This window comes from Anser brachyrhynchus, assembly GCF_964034855.1.
Source record: "Anser brachyrhynchus genome assembly, chromosome: 15".
Lineage (NCBI taxonomy): Eukaryota > Metazoa > Chordata > Aves > Anseriformes > Anatidae > Anser > Anser brachyrhynchus.
In genome coordinates, this window is record NC_137733.1 from 12112442 (window position 1) to 12135685 (window position 23244).

A 23244-nucleotide genomic window follows, 5' to 3' on the forward strand; every position below is an offset into this window, starting at 1 on the left:
AATCACAAAATGAAATGGATGTTCAGTTACCAACTTATTTTTTTGTCAAAAATATATAGGTAATATAAAAGTAAGCCAGCAACTGTATCTACAGTAGAAGTAAATTTTGCACGCTGATGTGCCTTACTCATAAGCAAAAGGGTAAAAGAAAATGAGTAAGAACTTACATAGTTCACTTATTTTATGCAGAACCTTAAAAAAAAATCAGTAAACAAGCTAGCTTGTAAGAAATTTCATTTACCTTTGCTCTAAAATTGCTCCATTCTACAACTTTCCTTTCTCATTTAAATATTAAATATAGGCAAATGAAACTGATTTCACCTAGTACTGACAGACTAACAAAACACTCAAACTGTTCTTTATATTTTTCAGTTCCTTCAGAAAAAACATCCACATTAGCAGCATTAAAGAGCACTGTAATTTGACTAGCTTCCCCCAGTGAAACTACTAAAATTTAAACATACATCTGCACTATTTTAACTTGTATGCACACAGCAAAGAGAATCATCCAAGTTGCAAAAATATTTGTCTGATTTTCATCAGAAGACTCTTTTATTTTGACCTAAGTATTTAGGGTCATCGCTATAGAACCAATGACACAGAAAAGCGCCAGGGTACAAAATGTCTAATTCTTCGAACATTAGGTTAATTTGTTTTCTAAACCTAAACCAATATTTGAATGGTAGAACAAATATTTGAGATGCATTTGGCTAGTTATCTATTTAGAAAGAGAACAAATTCATTCAAAAGGACTTTTCCCCCCTCGGGCAGCACAGAACAAAATACAGGTTGCGCTCACCAGATCTTAAAGATTTGGACCTGGTCTAGGGTTAGACCCTTCTCAGCACATTATTGATGTAAGGATGCCTAATAGGATGCTGTAAAGGAAAAGTTTTAGGAACAGAACTGCTTTAATAGCAAGGAACAGATCGCTATAAGAACAAAACACCCCTCACCTACCAGGACTACTGCTTAAATAACCACAGCCGGCTTTAGGTACTGCTTTTCCCTTGAACTGGGCATTATTAGGAATGAGCTGTTATTTCAGGAGGATTTCTACGGTAATTGTCACAATGTTTGGAGGAATCACACCCCTGGCACTGGGCTGTGTGATGCAGGGCTTCGCCTGGCTGGGTGCTGGATGCCTCCAGGGACAGAGAGTCCTCAACTGCCCCGGGCAGCGCATCCCAGACCTTAATTACAGTGAAAAGTGTTTTCCTGGAATTGAGCTGGAACGCCCCGTTTCACCTGATGACCATTCCTCACGTTCTCCTGCTGCTTGGAGCTTCTTGGTGACCTCTCAGGTCCCTGCAAGCCAAATGCTGAAGCAGAGAACATCTACCCGTACGGCAATACGTCACTGTACCGTTTGGGTGAAAGGAATAAACATTTGGCAGTAGCAATACCCGTTAAAATCTGTGCAAAATTCATCACAGGCTGAAAAATTAAGTAAAGGCAAAAAATGTAATCTCCAGGCTGATCTCCAGTGCAGCACTGGAAGTATGGTTACAAGACTGAAGAAGAGTTGTTAACTGCAAATAAATCATTAACCTACAATACCTCCTTAACTACTCAGCTTATAAATTTAGTAGAAATTACAGCAGAAAAATAGCTAATACAGTTCACAGATTCCTCTTAAAAGCAATTGTCAAGGTTTTTTTACAGCATTTTTATCTATTCAAAGAAGAATAGATCAACTGCCAACAAACTGCTTAATCACGCTTGTTTTTCTTGTAAATAGAAGAACTGCTTTAAATCCCGCAAGGAGAGGTGTCAGAAACATAACCCATTTTGAAGTGCACACGGACCTCTGAAGGCTTCTGAAATCCTTCACCCATAACGAAAGCCTCAATATTTTCACAGTTTCCTTTTTAGTGTTTTGGACTAAGGTTTGTATTTGGATGACATTCAAATTAGGCGTAATGTTTCTTGTACTGCAAAAGGGTCAAATATTAATCATTTTCATAATCCTGTCCAAAAACTTTTACAGTCTGTCTTCCTCACAAAGCTGCGTGGTTACAACAGGACACAAGATGTAGGTTCTCAGATTTAAGAAATACTTTAGAAGTTAAATTGAGGGAGATGCCATTTATGAATTCTGCCTTAGCATATGTTCAGCACATAGCTATTTAAGTGCTGTAAAATAAATGGTATTATGGCAACATATGCTTTCAACACATTTAGAAGTAAAGTCATAAAAACACTCTTATTTTGGCCAAAGTGCAAAAATCTATGTGCAACAAGTGTTGCAGATAGGAAGCCTCAAAATCCACTACAAAGATAAGTTTTGTAGCATTTCTGTAGCTCTTTCTCCAGACTAATAATCAGAATTAAAAAAAAATAAATAAATGAAGACTGTAAAATACCCCACTTGCTTGGTTAGCAGGGTCTTTGGAGCCGTCTCCATCATACATGCTTGCCTGGCCACAACAGCCAGCAGCACGAGAACAGACCACAGCAGCACATCAGTACCTTCGTTATCAGAGAATCCAGAATACAAGGGGCTCCACGAGCAAGTGGGGAAGAAAGTGGACTTATGGTATCTGTACAGACAATACATTTTCAAAAGCTGTAGTTGTTCCACATTAATTAACAACTTCTTGGGATAATTGCTCACAGAATGTTTGTCTTGTGGTGACTCTCAAGCAGTGATCTTGTAGAAACATCTAATTAGAACTATTACAGTAAAGCTCAGATGGCTTTGCCAGAACAAGTGTTGGACACAGCATCGTCCTGCAGGAAGAAATGATGGGTGAAGGTGTAAGCTGAGCTCCAACAAGTTGTTCTGCAGACTCCTAGATGGAGACAGCTTTGACAAAGCTACAAATCAGTTCAGTGCTCTCAGGTCTACCCACACGCACCTGGTTGGTTCTGCAGGTGGTTGCGCCATGCCCATCAGGGCAGGTACCACTGAGGGAGGGAAGTTCTCCAGGGTTAGCACTGGGAACACTGGTATGTGACATGGCATAGGGCCTCTTGGTGTCTTTTGCTAAGAGCAGTACTGCTGAGTATCTTGTGATAGGCTGGATTCATGCTAGCATTTTGTATGATGCCTGGATCATTTGAGAAGCTTTTGGTAAGAGATGTCAGTAGGATCACTGGGATAGGCTTTCTGGTTTTGTCTAATGAAGGAAGAAACATCTCGCCAGGAACTCAAGAGCAGGGCTCCTTTCTTCTCAGCTTTTGAGAGAAGTGAATTGAGAAGAGAGAAGAAATACATGTCGGGAAAGCTTGTCATGATAATTCAGTTTCAAATGCTTATACAACTCACATGACTGACATAAAATCACTCACAGTTGTGAGTAATTAAAAACAAAGTCAACAGATTAAAAACGTTTGCAGGCAAAACCACAATCAGATCCTCCCTTGCAGTCTGTAAAACTGTCTACTAAGGTCTGAGCTTCTATATTTGCTCATGCTATTTCCAAAAGCTTCTCAGTTCAAATGCTTTCCTCCTTACTTCCTGATTAAAGATAACATATGGGACTAGAAAGAAACGAGCCTCTCTAGAGCTGTAGAATCATCTGCATGCTCAGTCTGAATCACTACATAAGCCTTTGTTTAACAGGAACGTTACTGAAATGGTATGTCTAATGCAGATACCAAAACTAACCTTGCTGTGCTGTGCCTATAAACTGCAACAAACGAAACCAAAGAGCTGGTATGCTCTACAGTGAGCATCTCTGAAGGGCACTTTCACCCTGGGAGTCAGCTTATCAAACACTGTTCCAGTCTGGAAGCCCAGAAAATAAAGGAAACATTAGCATTTATTTGTCTACTGTAAGAGAGGGGAAAAATCTTTGACTACAATTCTCCTTCTTAGCTAGGGATTCATTACACCAAGTCTCCATGAACTCATATATTCCCGGTTACTGAAACACTGGTAGGTTAATGCAGGGGAAAAGAAAGTGCTAAGAAAGTCAAGAGTTTATCTGTACCATTCTTACAAATGGATGAGATAACAAAATAATTTTATTTTTTCATTTCCAGAATTATCTCTGATATAGCTTGTTCCTTCTACTCTAATTTACAGTATAAAAATCATTAAAAACATAAAAATACATCTGGGGGGTCTTTTTTGGCTTTGCTAATATAGTTTTTCAAGACTTTCTCAAAAAGATCCTAGGAATCTAGGATCCTAAATCCTAGGAATTGCCCTGCTCTGTCTGAACGAAGAAAACTAAAATGCTGTCAATACACGTATATGAAAAGGACATTTAATATTCAATCCTTTCAGATGCAAAATCAAATGCACCTAATAGAACACAAAAAGGAATCAACATCAGACACGCATTTCAAAAAATGTTACACAAGTGATCAAAGAAAAAAGGGAAAAAATCTAAAGTAAAGCTACTTGCATAACAGATTGTACATAAACCGCTGATGTCTTTTGAGTGGGATAAATGTTTCAGACTGTCCCTACTGTGATGTTTTAATGGTGTGAGAACTGCAAACAAAAATCCTTAAAGAAAGATAAAAAACTATAAAACTTAAAGGAATAAGCAAACAATATACATCTCTCTATTTCTGCCAAAAGTGGACATGACATGAATCATGTTGATGGATGCCACAGAGCTGAGAATGTTGTCACTTTTTCTGGACAATGAAACAAAACCACAGAAACCAGCAGGAGAAGCAGCCAAGTTTCACCACCGTATTTGGGCATTATAGTCCTATAAATACACATGCAGCATCTAAACAAGGGCACGATTTTCATTCCCCTTGTATGAAAATGATTAGTTGTACCACGCTAATAATACACTCCAAAATACTGAGGGATCAGAATCGATTTTCATGTGATAATACCAGAATGGGATTCTGCACTCTGGTAAGAGCATCCTGCCATAAATGTGCAACAAGCACGTGCAGCGAGGGCTGAGTACCGCAGATCCAGAGAAGCACGGAGCACCCAGCCCAGTCCAGGCAGCAGGGCACGGACGCTGGCTCCTACCTGCTCTGATGGCTCATGCTGCTGACGGCGCTGCCTGCACCTGCTCCTCGGCGAGCTCGCTAGATGCTGCCAGCGCGGCGCTGTCGCTGCAGTGCGTGCGACGAAACCGCACTACACAGATTCCTGGTACTTTGTTTGACTCTGAAAAATCATTTGCAACCCTGAAGGCTTTGTTTGTGTCACGAAGAGTGGAATATGCAGTAAGTTAGTCACAAGAAAAGCATTTCACAAGAAAAGCCTCGATTTCATTTAATTTAAACAGACAGAACTGGGCCAACTAGATATACCATCGTGCCTTCGCTTTGTTTATCAACAAAACCATGTAGTACTGCCTATAATTCAATTTTAGGAGTATATTATCTAACGGTTGTATAATCAAGATGATATTTACTACTGGAAATGAGGTAAACTAGCATGAGGATTACATTCAACATTATCAAATGGGAGGCACCAGAGTTATGATTTCTAGGCACAAGCAGTAATTGGATAGGAAGGCAAAGTTCAAGAAAACAGTAATACTCTTGTGTATTAACAGAAGGCCTCTTCTGCTCTGTAGTGCACTGCCCAAGACCATTTCCTTCCTTAGTATTAAAATTCTAATCAGCCTTCATTTCATCTACAGAAGTTTATGGCCTAGGCTGAGTTCTGCGCACAGCTTTAGAAACAAACAGACCTGGAATATGAGACGCAGCATATTATAAATTCTTAATTCAACTATAAAAATCTGTACATGCACAAGCGGAGAATATTTAAAACGTGCTAAATGCCGCACTGTGTAACACAATGAGCTGCTGCTTTAAACACTGCAAATGTCATAGTTTCTAAATGTAGCTGTATTAATTACAGATTTGATGTTAAGATCCTAAATATCAACACCGAGGAAACTGGGCTCACTGTAGATGAAATGAAAATGGATAACTCTGAGAGGTACAAAGACAAAAAAATTCTTTATAAACTGGTCTGCAGCAGTGCTTTCCAAGCTACGGAGCGCCTGCCACAAGTGATACGCGTGTTTTTTCTAAGTGGCTTGTGAGCATTGCCAGAAACCCCGAGCACACTCTCCTAAGTGCTGCTGCTGTTAAAGTTGGTGCCTTTGGCAGGACCTGTGTCAGCGGACTTGCAGCATACTGAAAAATAAGCTGTTGCTTCTGAACTCCTTAGCTGTTTTTTATTTCTCTCTCAAAGAGGCACTTACCTCTAACTGTGGTTTGAATGTCATATCTCAAAATTAAGCCAAAAGCAAAGAAAGGAGAGAAGTCTGGAAAACCGAATGAAAGCATATTTACTCTGCAAGGTAAATCAGGGAAATGGCTAGAAGGGCAGAATTAAAAAAACTAAATGTTTAAGTCTCCAAACAAAATACTAAAACATCAAGCTCAACCTTCAAAGAGTAATAATGAAACCTAAATACCACAGGTCTGAAGGTATGTGTCTAGCCTACATAGCTTTAGCATAAGTATTTATGTCAAAACAAATGGGTGGGCCACTGGAAACTGATGTAGCAATGCCATGGCACTCCACTTCCTTCTCATTGTGAAATCCCATTCTTTTCTGTTGTAACAACATTCAGCCCACCTCCAGCTTCCCCATTCAGGAGCACTACAGCACTCACCACCCTTTCTTCTGCCTCCCTCCGGCCATCCTTACTTCTAGCAATGCTAACTACCAGTAAAAGGCACAAAGACATCTCTCTCCTGCCGTTGTGTCGCTGTGTGACCCAGTACCAGGTTAGCTGAGCACCACCTGCACCACCTGGCATGCTCTGCGAGGGGAGGCACTGCAGACGTCCCAGCTGCAGCGTGCTGGGAGATGGTCGCGTTCGCATGGGCCAGCTGCTTGGCAAGAAAACGCAGGCGTTCGTGTCAGAGAGCGAGCCAGGAGGCACATGTGCTCCTTTTTGGGGAGCTGCTTGGCCAGCAAGGATGCTGTGCCATTCCGCCCACCGGCACAGGCTGCCGCAGCGCTAGGGGCTAGAGCAAGCACGCTCCTAGCTGCCCGTGCAGGTCTGACTTACGGGGACGTGCTAAGTGGAAGCTTTGTGGGCGCGTGTCTGTGAATATAAATGAAATCAGAGCAGCCTACGAGGTTGGGACATTACATAAAATATAAAATGGGATGGGCTACGTCTTCTGGTGTATAAGTAATTTGGAATAACCACAGTCAGAAGGGAATTGACGGTAAAGCGCAAGAAACTGCTCCAGCTGGCCATGTTACTGCTGCTATGCACTCTGCAAACGTCCCTGCTCTGTAGCACTACCATCAGACACCAAAAACAGCTTTAAAATCTGGAATAGTTCCACTGTCTTACACCAAACTCAGAACCTGTATAGTGCATTACCCTGGGAGAGAGGGGGACAAGAAGGGAAGAAAAACCTCGCTCAGTCCGCGCAGGTGGGCAGCAAGCAGAATTGTCTAAATCAAGCGAGTAAAATTGCATCTTAATTGTAAGGTCATCTTCAGTATCTGAATGCAATTCCCTCAATACTCTTCCATCCTGTAAGATACACATAACAGTTAGAAGCAACTCTGCAGACACCCTACGAGCGACCTGCCTGCCCGCTATCGAACAGAAATCCCGATCAGCCAAACTTAGCACCCTGTACATGCTGTCCCGGCAGGTGCTGCTGGGGCCACTTCTATTTCAGACAGCAGGAGCAGCTCAGTGATTGACCGACACCTCTGAACTATATTTGGGAAAGCATCCCAGCCCTCAAGTTTCTGTATAGCCTCTCTGAGCATTTATGAATAAATAAAAAAGGAAATTCGCAAAACACCACTACAAACCAGCGGTGATAAAAAATTAAAGAACGTAATTAGATTATGAAGTTTATAAGCTTAATTATAAAATATTTCTACCAACTAAAGCCTGTGAAGAAATCTTCATTTATATAACAAGTGATTACAAACTCCTAGTACGAAATCGTGGCAATTTAGATTGACCTTTGGTCATGTGGTACATATGTAAACCCCCATGGGCAATTAGGTGATTTTCCACTTTCTCTGCTATATATTAATTTTTAATAAAAGGCCCATGGTTTTTTTTTTTCATTTTTCTTTTTAAACAGGCTGCAGCTCTGGTAGAGACTTTTCTTTTTTCTATGTATACTGTAATCTAGCATAAAAATATTGAGACGCATATCAAGTTAGGCTTGTCAGCCTTAATATTTTCTGGTGATTTGAACAGGGCCAGGGAATACGATAAGCATCTTTACAAATCCAGTTGGCTTTACTTCAAATCCAAGAGCTTGTATCTAAGCTTCACAAGAACAGGAGCCCACATAAAATCAAATTTTGAATGCAAAGCTAACCCAGTTCTGCTCATCAGCCTTCCTTCTGAAACCTGTCTGCAGCAACATTTTTGTGAGCTCGCTACATAGCATCTAATTGCTCTTGGAAGAAGTATTTTTTTGCATCAGAACTACAGCTACTTTTGGGACTATCTATCATTTTTAATTTTAAAAACTTTTTTTTAAAGTTTATGCTAACGATGTATTTTCATTGGCACTGATGAGTTAAAAATTGCTTCAGCTTTTCTTGCCTTTTTTTTTTTTTTTTTAAATCAAGCTGGTAAGTATTCCCCACTTACCAGTGCAAATCAGCTTAATTTGCTTAGGAGCTAAAACCTGGACCGAACAATGGTATTTTCAAAACAAATCCATCAAGTTAAAGAGAGGGCAGTCATGGTTCATCTGAATCATATGGCTCCAGATTTCAAATCTAAGCTAAGGAAATAGAGGTTATGATACCCTGCAGCTGGGACAAGCAGTATTCGTACAGCAGTGTTAAATCAAGACCACTCGGCCAGTTCAAGCAGTTGCTTGTGTGGAAGTGAAAGATCCCATGAGAGCATTAAAAAAAGAAAGGTTCTGGTGTCCTAGCCAAACCCCCCTTCCTTTGCTTAATGCTACCATGGACTAAGTTTCTTCAAAGCAACTGATTGCAGAAAGTTGCTGCCAAGTAATTGCTACTGATTTATTTACATCCGATCACACAGAACAGGAATTAAGCACTGTGCAAAACACACAGGCAAGTTCATTACAAAAGGTCCTCTCATGCCACACAAACGCCCAGTGACTGAGGCTGCCGGCTGGTAGGTTAGTTTGCAGACAGATCAGTTCGGTAATTTGTTCACCATCAGGCTACAGAAACGCGTATCGACACAAAGACACAGCGACAGGGAGAAGTAGCTGGGAGCTTCAGAAAGCCCCAAGTGCTCGTGCTGGTAGCAGTGGCATACACAGATAAAAGCTGTCATTCAGCCTGGGAAACTCAGGACAGAAAAAAAGGAACAAGTCTGGAAAAGTTATTTTCCGGTCTCCCATTCAATGGCATTTTGAGATTGATACAATAAGTGCTGATAAAATACCTGAGAGTTGACATTTTCATATATAGCAGATCAAAAAAAGGTTTGTTTTCTAAATTTTGGGAGCAATATTAGTGGCTGAAGTAAAAGCACTGTTCACTGCTTCCAGAGTACCAGATTAACTGTAACTGTAGCTTCTTTTTCTCTTTTTTTTTTTTTTTTTTTTTAAGAGAAGGGAGGAAGCATGAGACAGTAGTACAGCCTGGAGACTTTGACAGCACTATCTGGATGCCAATGTCATGCTGTGTAAACATGTGGATCCATTAGACAATTGTTGGAAGCAGTGAATTCTAAATTTGATCTAGTGATAGGACTCATGCTGTTTGGGAAAAAAAAAAGGGGGTTGCGAAACCACACAAGGAAAACGTTTCAGACTTGTTAAAAAGAAGTACAATGTGAACAATGATGTATTGGATGGCCTGCAGATTTCAGCCTCTGGAGAGTCTTGACAGACAGAACAAAGACCTGAACTAAACTGTTAAATCAGTTTATAAAATATACTCCAACCTGAAAGGAGAGAAACATTTTTATAAAAAAAATGATATTCACATAGGCAGAATAAGAAAGAAATTTTTCCTTGGGATAAGACAAACAGTAGCAATGATTTATATATTCTTTCACATTTCTTCTGCATGCTACTGCCTTAGCAAATGAATCAGTTCTAGCGAAGCCTAAGCCGTACGGCATCCCCAGCTCTGCTGGCCTGGCGAGGGGAGCGGTGGTTAACTGCCTTCCTTGGCTTCGTGCTGGCAACACAAGGCTTTTTGCTTTATAGCACTTAATGGTCTAAAATACACGTTGAAATTAACTCCTTCGTTAGCTATACAGCTGCTGCTCCTTATCTTTCATTACTGTTAATTACAGCACTGCAAAATTTTATGTTGTGACTCAGAATTAAATAGGATTAATATGATATATGATTTTTCTTGGAATACACAACCCGGGCCTCATGAATAAAATTATAGGCTGCATGACATATGACATTTGAAAAGGTATTACATTCTTTAAGCTATCTAGAACAACTGTGCATTCAGTCACGCTGCAAGTTCTCTGCAAACTGACTAACCAGCTGTTTATTCCCTTGGAGCTGCCTACATCAAAAGACACATAAAGCAGTGGGTTCACCTCCCAGCAGAACTGCAGACCCGCTGTAAGTCTGTCGCTACAAAACTTGTTATTCATCCCTGCTGGCTTATAGATGTGAAGAGCAGTATGCATAGCTCAGCATTTCAGTTATGATTCATGTTGCGATTTAATCATTCCTGAAACTTAGTTTACTACTTAAAAGAAAATGTACTTCAGCAACAAGGATCAGAATGCAAGAAAAACAGATCAGTCTAGGAAGAGCTACTGAGTCACCACGGAGGGAGGCAATGAAACACACGTTACCCTTGTGAATCCAATTAGGTCAGCAGAAGCAAAGCTTCTCCTTGGTGACTGGGACGGACAAAACCTTTCTCCAACCCACCCCTACGAACCCGCGTGAGCACACGGCAGTGGTCCTCTGAATGCCGATCTCAGCATTGCAGCTCGCCATGGATATAAATAAGTTTGTTTGTGCAGCTTAGCCGGCTGAATTCGATGACAATTCACGTGTCTGATTCCATCACATCCACAAATACCTGGATGTGAGGCCACAGCAGAGGCACTGAAGGGTCGTGTTAGTCAGGAGGCGCCAGCCCCAGTGGCCCGGCCCGGCGGGCTGGAGGTCGCTGCGGGACACTGAGGGGCTCCAGAGCGTGCGGCAGCTGTGCCACGCTTCAGCAGCGAGGCCTATCAGCCGGCACTGCTCACATCCTCCTGCCCTGCTAACGAACAGAGAAAAAGAGCTTCCTACATGTGTTCTGTGCTGTAAAGCTCGGGGCAGCTGTCTTAACAGCACCTGCAACGCTACTTCAATCTGTATGAATTTATAAACAGCAAATCTGTTGTTTCTTCACATGAATTAGCGGACATTTGTTTCTGTGGTGGGATGAGAGGCCAGCCAGAGCTGGAGACCAAACAGCCAGCCACTCCAGCATGTCTTAGGACTGCTCGAGCCAGGGAGGTGATTTCCAGCTGCGTGACACGTCACACACACAAGCCATGGCACACACATGGAAATCGCTCTCTCAAGTTCAAGGCCACGTAATAATAGCAATTAGTGCTTCTATTTACTATTCCTCATCAGATTGTGAAACTAAAATTGCAACCAAATATTGATTGCACCACGTACTTTTCTTGGGCCCTCCAACGCTTGCCACAAGATGTGAGGAACAGGACAGAGGCCGGGCCGGGCCGGGCCGCTGGCGAATCCCATCGCGCCACCCATCACAGAGACCAGCGGCACCAGTGGGAAATGCAAACCAGTAGGAGATGAGATCTTTCACAGACCTTTACTGACCTTTCAATAAAACTTCAATATAAAAAGAATAAACTGGCACAGGCTGCTATCTTAAACAATTTTTTTTTTCACAAATGAAGTACTCTGTTTCCCTCAAACTTCAGTCATAATCGAGTAACCTCAAAGTTAATCTTTCTTTTTAGGGGAAAACACACCTTTTTTACTATAGTGACAATCTATTCTTAAAGTTATCTTGCTCTCCAAGTATTACTGTTCAATCACTTATCCAAGCAAAAAGACTTAAAACTCTTTAATTTTAACTACAAGAAATATGGAAATTAGTGCTTTACTTCATTCCTCTCCTTTAGATAACTTAGATCTGAAATACTGGTTACAAGTTCTTAGTGGTCACACATACTATACCTTTGTTTTTATAATTTACTAAAATATTCACCTTTTCCGTATTTTCTCCCACAGTGTGCAAAGGAGCAGATATATCCTCAGTAACCAAAGTGAATTAGCGTAACACAGTATGCCAAAACCACTGTGTTTTACAATAACAAACCAAACTGACATTTGTCATAGTATCTTATTACATGCCAAATATTTCACATCGGGCCTGTTCCATTTCAGTTTTAACCCAGCACGCGTGACATTTTCAATGAGGAGAAGGAAGCTGTGAGTTTCTATTTTTAATTCAATCCACAGCTTTTATTCAAGAACCTCAATTCACCTCAAAAATGTAAATAAAGCCATCAACACCAACATCACTATGATACAGTAACTCTCCTATCAACCTTTCAGCTACAGTCATTGAGTCAGTAATCAAACATGAAGCAATTCAATACCAAACATTGTAAATAATTACGTTCTGGATTTTCTAATCACTGCATGAAAATATTGCATGTTGTAAATGATATATAAGGCATACTACAGTGAAACAACACACAAAATGAAATGTATTTAACAGAATTGATGAAATTTACTTTTCATTTCTTTGAACCAACTATGAGCAATTGGTTTACCTTTTCTTTCTTCTTTTTTTCTTCCAGTGGCTCCATCTTCGACTGACGTTCTTCTGTGCTGCACATCACGTAAGTACAGGTATAGCAATACAGTGTGACTATTTTTGTATGTTTCTTTTATCAATGTACAACAGTGAAAATATTTACCAACATTGGGATTTCTGGACCTGGTATTTATTTCTGTGAAAATGTACTAGAAAACCTACTAAGTGCTCATGGAAGAGTTAACGAAGGCAGTCTGTATTGACTCCCAGATCAACCTCTTCCCCAAAGCTCACAAACTGGCAATTTATGTAGGCTCAGATGAAGGTGCCTCCAGTTTACAACATCTTTATAGCCTTGTGAAATTTGGACTTCATGGACGCATCCCATGATCCTAAGGCACTTGAGGACTCCTTGCCAAGCAGGAGAACCTCTGTGATCTACATGAACTGCAGAAACAGATTGGAGGAACGCTTGCAGGATTTAATTGACATCATCTCTGCAAACTGCTTGCCGACCCCTGCGAGGAAGGAATCGGGGCTGTAATGCTCTCCTCACAACCTCTACCAGCAGGCCATCATGTCAGCTAGAACTGCCTGAAGCCCCACGGTCAGTGGTAAAGATTTTCATGCACTGACAAAGGCTGGCCAGGGAGGAGAAAGGCAAAGCTAACACCTAGTGAATCAGCGTGGGCTAACTCTGCAGGAGAAACATACCTTTAAGAAAGCCAAACAGATTAAAAGAAAAGAGGCACCAAATTCAGCCTTCTCTAAGGGACCAACACCATTCCTCTGAGGGCACGTGGGTGTGCTCGCACACAGCCTGAAGAACGTGCTTGGGCACAGGCTGGTGACCTGCTCGCAGCAGCGTGTTGTAGGTGTGCTGTCCGCCCTGCTCTAGTTAATGAGCAAAGGACAAGAGTCAGGAATTCTTTAATGCTAGCCAACACCAGCTCTGCCAGTGCTGACTGCTGCTCTTGCTCTTGGCAAATCACTTCATCTTTTTCGTTTTCTCCTCTGTACAATGAGCATAACATTTTTGTGCCTAATACTCATCTCCCCAGTGTTACATTCCCAATTTGACATTCTAGTCATAAACGCACTGCCTGACTTTCTTCTACTTTGATAAAGTGTAGTCAGTATCAGTTGGGAACACTTCTTTAAAACTTATTTCCAACTATTGTGAAACAGGAGCTGAATGTTTATGGAGTAGTTATTTTTTATGTCAGTTTACCATAGGGCCTCTTTAGCCACAAGCTTACAGCCGGAGGCCCCAAGGCATTTTTGGGAATGGAAACTTTTGGAGTTCAGCTCTTAACAAATTTCCAGCCTGCAGTATGTTTTTCATTAGTCTACATGGTGTTATAATAAATGATGCACTTCCTCTTTCATTTTATGATTTTTTTTTAAAACATGCAACAATTTTTCTGTGTCTGTTTTCTATTACTTCCAATATACTCAACCACACTAATCTTGGAGTCTACTTCATGTGTAAAGACAGAAGGGATGTACTGAGTAAGATATCAGCTATAGCAAGACAAGCTTCCAGTCTAAATTCTTCACTGAAGGACAATCATAAAGTCATTGAATGTATGTATCCCATCTTTTTAGGGGCCATTATTGTTGTTATTGTTATTATAATGTCTGTTACCCCAAAACCTAGAGTTGGCCCAGAAAATGCTCCTCTAAGTTACATACCCACAAGCCACAGCTAAAAAAGTTTGAGCTCATTGGTCAGATTTTTTTTTTCTGCTACCTATTATAATCACAGACATACTGCTATGACAATACCGTGGTGCAACACATTTTTAAAATAATCACAGAAACATGAAAACCTCCCAAAGCCTCCACATAACAGATTTACACAAAGATCTTTTTTGCATAAAGACCAAAATGATATTTCTTTGTATAGATTTGCGCACCCATCCTCCCAAAAGCTTTTGATAAACTGAAAGCAGTTGAACAGAGGGCCACGAGGACAGCTGTGGGCAGAACACTTGCAGCCCTGTGGTCAGAGGCTGAGGGAACTGGGCTTGCTCCACCTGAAAAAGAGAAAGTTTTGGGTAGACCTAAGCCACAACCACTGTGCACCTGCAGGAGGCTTACTGTGCACATAGATTCGGGCTCTTTACTGCAGTGCATGGTGGGATGAAAAAAGACAATGGGCAAAATTTGAAGAAGAGAGAGATTCCAATATATGAGGGAATTTATTGTATTTCTTTAACCATTATGACAATCAAGCATTGGAAGAGGTTGCCCAGACATCACACTGTCTTTGTCCTCAGAGGTTTTGAAGATCTAGTTTGATCTCCTATCTGCCCTGCTTTGTGCAGCATTTTGGACAGATGACTTTCTCAAGCCCCTTCCAACTTGAATTATTGTATGAGCAATTCAGTCCCATCAAAAATTAGTTAATATTTTAAATACCACAAAAAGAATGCGTCCTGGATTTATTCAGACCATATATATCATTTTTTTCTGCTACCTATTATACTCACAGACATACTACTTTGACAGTACTGTGGTGCAACAAATTTTTAAAACAATCATAGATAAATGCTGTGGATAGCATTTGACCTCTGACTCCCTGTTTTTTGATTGAAATCATCCAGTGATGACTGTAGCTTTTTGAAGCAAAGCTGAGACAACAAAAAAAGGGCAAATAAAGTTGTACTTTATGAGTTTTGGACGTGCAATGGCAACAGCCATCAGTAAACTTCACAGTGAAATACCTGTGTGTCACAGTTTTAACACTTTATTTTTTTAAATCCCAGCACCTTTCCCTGAGTGCAGTTCGTATAGATACTAGTCAATACTGTAAAGGTAGCAATATAAACAAACCATAGTACAAGGGAAGGAGAGAGTTTCGGAAAAAAAAAGAAAGGAAAGAAAAGAAGCCAAACACCTAGCATTTCAGTATTTAAATCTCCATCCTAACAGCACGACTACCCACATTTAAATGAAGCCAAAGCTCCTTGCGCAGTCTTGTTCCTCTCACCCAAAACTAGTTTGGTGAGCTCTGCAGGTGGTCAAAGGAAAATCAAAAGCAAATGTCTTGAGTGTTTCAGAGCTGATGTTTGAGAACACAATGTTATCAAGAAACGTTCACCTCCCTTCTGGGTTGATCTGCACACATCTTCATTAGTAATTTACCTCCACACATCTGTAACATGGACAAGGCGAGCGTGCCAGCAGGGTTACATGCAAAGTCGTGCAAGATGGGCTCCCCCCGCACGCCCCCACTCCCCAGCCACCCCAGAACCCTTTCCAGCATCTGCATCTTCTTCGTAATTGATTGCTTTGCATTTATCGGCACAGAGGTTTACGCCTCCTGCTTGCCACAAACTCCTCCCTGCTGCCGGCTGAGATCTGCCCCCTCATTTCGGCATTGTTACAGTGCAGTTTCCTTCCTCTCACAAATTAAGGGCTTTGTTCATCTTTCCCTTATGAAGTTTCAGTCACCCTTCCTGACAGAGGAGACGGTGTTCATTTCGCAAAGAAAAATCGTGACTAGAAGACTTCTGCCAGGCAGTGAGGTTACGGTTCCCAAACATCAAATTCCATCGTGAGGACAGCAGCGGTGTGGTCAGACATAGGATTACACTGGAAATCACCATGGGTGTCACCAGTAGGTAGGGATAACAAACTATGGATCTGCAAAAACTGAAGAGCCTGTGCTTCTTTTTCCTTCTGCCATTCCAAATCAGCGTTCACTATCACTTACTGCCATTTACCATGACCAGCTGCCAAAAGAGGACTATCTGTACATTTGTTTCAAGAATATCAGGGGACTTTTGTAGGTGAAAAGCTCAGAGAAAGAGAATATGAACGTTAAAGAATATCAACTAAACTAAGATCAGTCATTAAGACATATTAAGCCAGCAAAATTCACACAGTTGGGAAAAATACGGAAAACAGATCCCTTTCTGTAGGGCACACAAACAGTATTCCCTCTGCAGAGCCTTCCAACAGAGTCAGCAGCAAGGAAAAGATCAGAGTCCTGTTAGAGGAAATGACACCTCCCACGACTTCCACAAAAAGGAGCTGGAGCTTTCCCCTGCCTTTTTAGCAGGGAAAGGAAAGTGAAGGCCAAGTGCTGCCACTGCCAATACGGAGAGATGACCGAGTTAAAGAGAGCCTGTTAATGACCCTACCCAATGTAGAGCAAGGATTACCATTAAATAGCATTCAGTTACCTGACCTACTCTGCCAGAGACTTGAAATTTAGAAAATGGTAAAAAGAAATACATGACTGTTCTTATAGTCACATTTCAAAATAGTAGCTCGTTAGACAGTGCAATTGTTTAATGGCAGAACACTGCTCACAAAAGGCAGGAGCAATTCTGCATTATACACACAACTATATATATTCGCATATTTAAAAATGTTCTATATATGGGTGATGCACTTATTTATTTTTTAAGATAACCTTCTTTTTATGTTTGCTTCTATACATAATTTTAATGAGAATGTATTCCCGGGGGCTGGCAGCATCAGAAAAAATAGGCTATGCCAACAAGAAGGGATTCCAGTCCAATATCATCATGTCTAGCATACCGTGTTTCATTTACAAATCTTTGATTTCTAAATGAATGGCAGTTCAAAGTACACATTAAGCACAGCTACTTTCTGCCTATGTATGTAGAGATCGCTAGAGATTAAGTCACTTTAATTAAAAACTTAAGCAGGTGTCACTTCATGATACTCTGAATTTGGTTTAAACAGATGTATGTTCTATGATTACCTAGCAGTGCACTTTAAATACAAGCATAATCAAAGAGATCTCCCTAAACAAAACAAAGGAAAACCACTTTGTCTGATGGTTTGAAGTTTGGTACTCCTTGCCTTTCATATACAGAACAGCATATATTTAGTTGGACACGACATTCTACAACACTTCAACAATAAAGAAAAGCACTGTGAACAGCTCTGTGAGAGAGAACCTCAGGCCCCACGAGACCTACTAACTTCAGTGGGGTTTTGTTCTGCCTCTTTGTAGGTATCTAACTATCAAAAGTGAATTTGTACTATAAAGGCCTGAAACAAATCATTTAAAAGCATTCGGTATTCAAATAACCAGAGGTTTAGGGATGGAAATGGAATTATTTCTGACTTACTTTTCTTTCAATGCCATACATTGCCATGAGTGATAAATAGCAATATGAAGAATGCCCTGTTACCCACTACTCGAAGGTTCTTTTCTTTTCTTTTTTTTAAGGCAATCCTAAGATTAATTTAAAGTCATCTGGTGAAAATACCTTTGTATTAACCTTAATATTTTTTTGTTAATATATACTGAACTCAAGTGAAGTGATTTCAGGAGTTATCCTGGATGCTTCTCATTTAAGGACATTAAATATTAGCTCTTACAAATTTCCATTATACATTGTCTGACAATATTTGCTGCTGTGGACTACATGAGCTGACTTTTAATTCTTACAGTGGCAATCAGTGATGATATGGTTTCGTAGAAGCTGGACACAGATGACATTTTAGAATTTCATACCTATTGCAAGTCCCTCCTTTCCAGGTCTAATTTCATGTAATGTTAAGTGTAAAAAATGGTTAGAAATGACAAATTCACTCACTTGATCCTTTTTACTTACTGTATCATCAGGAATAGCTATCCTCAGAATTGCCTCCTAACCCTGTTTTAAATGATCACCCTGATCATTTACCACTGACGCCTGAAGACAATGAAAGTGCACATGCACTTCCAGAATTTGGGACACTTGGAACTAGTAAATCACAAAATGAATTCCCAAAGCCAAGACAAAGCCATTGGTAGAGCTGTGGGAAGTAAAGAGCGATGCGGACAGACAGCAATCGGGCAGATGACTGGGTCAGTGCAGGGTGTACAGCGCAGCGGGTGGCTAAGAAGGACAGGGGCAGAGCACAATTACCAGAATGAATGAAGGCAACCGCCTGGAGCTGTCATCTGCAGCAACAAAGTACATGCTGCATGCAGCTGGAATGCTGGTGAAAGGAACCTAGGGCATGGCTGCAAAGGCAAGGCTCAAAAAGCGTAGGACGATTAGCGTGAAAGCACTACTGTGGGAGCTTCAACTTATCCTGAAGAAATCACTGAGCACTCTTGTAAAAATCGGATTTCCATTTTCACGTGCTTTGCTCTACTTCTTTAGTATTAACTACAGCAATGCTGTATATAGAGAAATCCGAAAAATAAAAAGCGGTTAGAAGCCAAGATCCATCCTGCTGCTTCAGCTGTAAGGCACAAATCTGAATTAACTGCAAAGGCTTCAATCTCAAGTATGTGCCAGTGCAACTGAGAGCTACAACTGGCTCCAGAATTGTATCTGTTTCTTGTCTAGAGATGGCATGAGGAACCTCCCTTAGCCAGGAAGGGAAAACCATGAAAGTTAGGTAAGACTCTTTCGGCATCTATGTCAGGCACAGGTTATCAAAAGGAACCTCATACGGCTGCTCCACCTCCAGGTTTATCTGCTGGGAGCTGGCTGTGTAACCAACAGAACAGAAAAGCACCATTTCTTGCTTCTTTTGCTTTGTAAGCTCGGGGCTGCCAGGAGGAACTGAGGGAATTCAAAAGCAGCTTCCCTTCTGTTGCTCTTTTGGATGCTTCTGTTTGAAGTGGCTGCTCATTCACCAGTTTTGTAGGTAGTCTTTAAAGCAATACTTTCCACCCTTCACACTTAAGTGCAGAAACATGCAATTAATTGTAACAAGTTAGTAGTATGTTATGTCAGCCTTTTATTCCTACTGGGTGTCAGACTAAGGTGCAAGTACTCTTTGTAGTAGGATTTCAGACACTCTAGAGAAAATGCTAAGCTTTATAGACAGATCTGATATGGTTTGTGTAACACAAACAATCTGTGTCAGAGAAAACCATTTAGCTATCACTTAAAACAAAAATTCATTTTCAATCTAGAAATAGTCAAGCTCCACAATGGCCCTAAATAGCTTGTGGTTCTGTTGTGCTGTATGTAACTGATGGTTTAACCCTTTGTTTTAACGTGTTTTTTATCACCTTTTTTTTTTTTTCCAAAAGAAGAATAAGCCTTCAAGTAAATTTTATGTGGAATGGCTCCAAGCTAGACTTTCTAAAAAGTCTTCGCTTGTCAGCAGACAAACAGAGCCATTACCTGCCAGATGGCTGTAATGCAGCAGTAAGAAATGCATCTAATGCGCCTCGTAGTAGTAGTGTCCAAACACCACATTATTGGCTCCCAAATATGTTCCTGGGCGGGAATGTTTGTAAGCCAGGCCTTTTCATCTTGCAAAGCTGCCAAACTCCAGGAACATTCTCAACAGTTTTAGTCCTTAACTAAAAAAACATCCCCGCATTATTAAGAATTACCATGGAGAAAAGATTACAGGGAATCTGTCCTAATGCAATGGCTCTCTCCTGTTTCCACATAGCGTGTATGTTGTTTATTTTCATTCTTTGAGCAAAGGAATTTATAGCCATAATTATCTCATTTTCTCATGGTACAAACAGTCCAATTTTTATTCATTGAGGTCAACATTTTTGTTGCATTCTTCCTCTGTTTTTTTTTTCTTCCCTTTAAAGTTTGCTATTAACAGCAAATACAATAGATTTATACTATCAAAATACCTGTTGGGGGAGAGTTTTATTAATAAATTGTATTTTCAAATCCACACAGATCAAAGTGGCAATATTAAAATAAATAACTAGAGGAAATGATTTTCAGCTCAATTTCTTATGTTTGAGGCACATTACTTTTTTTTCTTTTTTAATATCCTTTAAAAGAAAGAGTTCCTTGACCCCTGGAGCCTCACCTTAAAAGATTTCTGTGCAAGACTTTCCCCCCAAATCTGCAAAGCTTCAAGAGGTAATGTTCAACCAAGTAGATTTTAGAAGTGCGGAGGGAGTACTTCATGGTCAACGGGCTATGAAATCCTGCTAGCTGACCAGAGTCTCAAGCATACAAACTTGCTGCGTTAAATCTAAGACCTTTAAAAGGGTTAAAGGGTGGGGAGACTTCACCGTAGCATTTATCAAGGAAGACAGTAAGGCCCTTGACTTGTTCTTTGCTTAATCATCTCCTCTCCTTTTTGTCCTGTGCCGGGAAGTGATCTGGGGTACCTGCAGCCTGTCCTGTGGTCTTCACAAAATACCCAGAGGGTGAAAGCCCTTTCCCCTTCCCAAGCACCTGAGGTCTGCAGAAGAAAGAACATCTGAAAGCCTGCAGGCAGGGAGAGGTCAGGAGCACGTTTGGATTAGCCTGTGATAGCTAAATAAACTGACTTAATGTCTAATGACATTTTCAAACAATAGCTAATAAAATTATCCAAAGTACGCAGAAACAAAAGATGCATGAAAATGCCATTATGGTCTCTAACACATCCACGTAACAGTGAATTTCAGTGCTTTGGACATTCAGATTAGAGGTCAAATATAAATGAACCCAAGTGAAAAAATCTGCTAAATAGAAAAGACAGAAATACTCCTGCCTTGCCCATTATTATCATTTCCACTTGTATGCAACTATTGGTTTCTGTCCTATTTTTAGCAGAGAACCATGTTTTTGGAAACAGAAACGTGGTCTTTTGAAAATACTTAAATAAAAAGCATTTTCTGAAAGGAATCACAAGCTCTGAATACTTCCGGAAAGCCGCTCAGAATTAGCTGGGTTAGCAGGTCTGAGGGATTTTTGCTAAAACCACATCAGCACCCTGAGTCACGTCAGCAGGGGAAGGCGCTGTGATGGGTGCAGATGCTATCGCTCCTCTCCCAGCCTGTTTGTCACTGACCCACTGCAGGTTGACCCTCCTGTACCAACGCAGCTGGGGCAAGGGAAATAAAACTCACGCACCTGTCTCGGCAGGTTGAGCTCACTGCAAGGCACCATACCAGAGTGCGCCTTTGTGGTCCTGTTTTGAAATCGAGCTGCGGGAGCGCAGACGCGCTTCCCTCCACTGACACTGCTGCAGGGCTGGCAGCCCTGCCAACAGGAAGGCTGCACCGCCATGCGGGGGGGAAGCTGCTGGCATGTTTCTCAAAACAGGGATGCCGATTCTGAAGAATGAACTGGGAGCAAGTATCTGGGTTGCAGCGTGGGCACAACTGCAGTCTCGTTTTTAAAATTTTCCATCGAAGTTCGTGCAACCTGAAATGTCATAGCAGATTACAAAACAAGAGGGACTAAAAGTTCTCCTCATACATAAGACAGCTCTAAAGCAACTGATCTAAAATTCACAAGTCTTCCTTACTTCAGCTGATTTGCAAATTCAGTTTCTTTTTTTTTTTAAAAATTGATTACCAAAGCATTTTCAGGCATGTTAGGACCAACTATAAACTTGCTGAATTCTCATGCTAAGATAAAACTCAAATAAACAGTCCTAAATGAATCCCCCTTAATATTACTTTTTAGTTCTACACTTAAAACAACAGTACTGAAAAACAGGAAAAAGTGTCAGTCAGGGACTGGAAACATCTGCGCAATGGAATGAGATCTTTGCCCACAACACAATCTCTCCATCGTGCACTCACTAACTGATTTGCTGTTTGAGCTCCTCTGAAGGTACTGTCATTTCAGCTTGGAATAAAAGCATATCGAGGAATAGTTCTGATAACCCTTTTATTTAAATAACTATTCCTTACTGACAACTTACACGTGGGTAACAAGGGCCCAGATGCACAGCCACTAATTCACTAATGTCATAATGATGCTTCAACAAAACCACTTCAGCTCATAAAAATAATATTCAAGCAACCACAGTCCTAAATAACTACTTTTACTTTACCCTTGCGATTTGTTTAATCCATCTGGAGAAACTCTACCTAAGTCTAAGTTACTGCATTAAGCACTCCTAAAAGATTAGCCTTGGAAAGTCATGATGTTGCTGAACAAAACTGAACAGAACTTATTAATCTTCATCTTATTTAGCTTCCGTAAGTACAAAATATTACCAGAATTGTCTACCAGTTTGTATCAGCTGCAGCAGCGTGTCAGAAATATCAGCATCTCAAACACGTGGTGACTTCATCCCTTGAACCACCACAAAGTATGACGGACCCAAAAACCTGATCTGCTCTAGTAGGCCTTTCATGCTAACTGCTACTGCTTACTACGAGCTTTATGACTGCACGGTAACTTCAGGGAAACACCAGCAACAGGAACTGTATTCGGGGTGGTATTTAAGTCAGCACAGTCATCAAGCCACTATCAGCAACATGAGGTAGCTGAAAACTACTAAGTCTGGGAGGAGACCCCCAGGGCTTCCGTGATCAGGATCTTCTCCTTCACAGGGAGGCAGAGCAGAAGCATGTGTGGTTTTGTTGATACCTCACGCTTACACTGTGCTCCTGTCCAGTTGAATCTCCACCATGTACACAGACAAAATATCTGCCTTGTGTTTAAAGGTGTTGGAAGTATGGGCTAAATTTCTTGACAGGGCAGGCCACAGAAAGGGCTACACCTTCACCTAGGCAGGCACTTGCTTACTTTGTGATGAGGCAGATTAAAAAATAAGTCAGTAAAAGAAAACCTCAGGCATCCCTGTCTGCCTGTTGGCCAGCAGCGAGCCCAAGCACAAACCGCACGGGTGGGCCCCAACCAACACCAGGGCGAGCGCAACACCGAGGGCATCAGCAGAGG

At 41.0% G+C, this 23244-nt stretch overlaps 3 protein-coding genes across 9 annotated transcripts in view; 2 read left to right on the forward strand and 1 right to left on the reverse strand.

The window, feature by feature from the left end:
- The window catches only part of CHLSN (cholesin), a 133284-nt gene that overhangs the window by 45272 nt on the left and 64768 nt on the right, over positions 1–23244 (reverse strand). The gene's annotated exons all lie outside the window — the stretch shown is intronic.
- Positions 1–23244, forward strand: part of GPR146 (G protein-coupled receptor 146) — a 60364-nt gene that overhangs the window by 10026 nt on the left and 27094 nt on the right. For 2 of the 4 annotated variants that reach the window (XM_080556727.1, XM_080556725.1), the window contains exon 2: positions 12690–12731. The gene's annotated coding sequence lies outside the window, so the exon portion shown is untranslated. Of the gene's footprint in view, positions 1–12689; positions 12742–23244 lie in introns of those variants that run through there. The other 2 variants (XM_080556728.1, XM_080556729.1) reach the window with 2 other exon arrangements.
- The window catches only part of GPER1 (G protein-coupled estrogen receptor 1), a 63701-nt gene continuing 53162 nt past the window's right edge, over positions 12706–23244 (forward strand). The window contains exon 1 of one of the 2 annotated variants that reach the window (XM_080556722.1): positions 12706–12741. The gene's annotated coding sequence lies outside the window, so the exon portion shown is untranslated. The remainder of the gene's footprint in view (positions 12742–23244) is intronic. The other variant, XM_080556723.1, reaches the window with a different exon arrangement.